The following is a 1,368-nucleotide window of genomic DNA, read 5'->3' on the forward strand; positions in this document are numbered from 1 at the left end:
TCTTCCATCTCTTATATTCTGTTGCTGATGCTCACATCTATGGTTCCTGATTTCTTTCCTAGGGTTTCTATCTCCAGAGTTGTCTCCCATTGGGTTTTCTTCATTGTTTCTACTTCCATTTTTAAATCTTGGGTGGCTTTGTTCAATTCCATCACCTGTTTGGTTGTGTCTTCCTGTAATTCTTTAAGGGATTTTTGTGTTTCTTCTATCTGTTTAGCAGTGTTTGCCTGTACTTCTTTAAGGACTTCTACCTGTTTAGCAGTGTTCTCCTGTAATTCCTTGAGGGATTTTTGTGTTTCCTCTTTAAGGGCTTAACTTGTTTAGCAGTATTCTCCTGTAATTCCTTGAGGGATTTTTGTGCTTCCTCTTTAAGGGCTTCTACCTGTTTAGCAGTGTTCTCCTGTATTTCTTTAAGTGAGTCATTAATGCCCTACTTAAAATCTTCTACCACCATCATGAGATATGATTATTAAATCTGACTCTTGCTTTTTGGGCTTGTTGGGGTATCCAGGACTTGCTGTGGTGGGTGTACTGGGTTCTGATGATGCCCAGTGGTCTTGGTTTCTGTTAGTAAGATTCTCTTTTTTTTCCAATTTTTTATTAGGTATTTTCTCCATTAACATTTCAAATGCTATCCCGAAAGTCCCCTAAAACCCTCACCACCACCACCCGGTCCCCTACCCACCCACTCCCATTTCTTGGCACTGGTGTTCCCCTGTACTGGGGCATATAAAGTTTGCAAGACCAAGGAGCCTCTCTTCCCAATGATGGCCTACTAGGCCATCTTGCAGCTAGAGACATGAGCTCTAGGGGTACTGGTTAGTTCGTATTGTTGTTCCACCTATAGGGTTGCAGATCCCTTTAGCTCCTTGGGTACTGTCTCTAGCTTCTCCATTGGGGTTCCTATGTTCCATCCAATAGTTGACTGTGAGCATCCACTTCTGTATTTGCCAGGCACTGGCCTAGCCTCACAAGAGACAGCTATATCAGCTAAATCTTGCTGGCACATGCAATAGTGTCTGCGTTTGGTGGCTGATTATGGGATGGATACCCGAGTGCGGCAGTCTTTGGAAGGTCCATCCTTTCATCTCAGCTCCAAACTTTGTCTCTGTAACTCCTTCCATGGGTGTTTTGTTCCCAACTATAAGAAGGGGCAAAGTGTCCACACTTTGATCTTCATTTTTCTTGAGTTTCATGTGTTTTGCAAATTGTATCTTGGGTATTCTAAGTTTCTGGGCTAATATCCACTTATCAGTGAGTACATGTCATGTGAGTTCTTTTGGGATTGAGTTACCTCACTCAGGATGATGCCCTCCAGGTCAATCCATTTGCCTAGGAATTTCATAAATCCATTCTTTTTAATAGCTG

This window comes from Mus caroli, chromosome 5, assembly GCF_900094665.2.
Source record: "Mus caroli chromosome 5, CAROLI_EIJ_v1.1, whole genome shotgun sequence".
Lineage (NCBI taxonomy): Eukaryota > Metazoa > Chordata > Mammalia > Rodentia > Muridae > Mus > Mus caroli.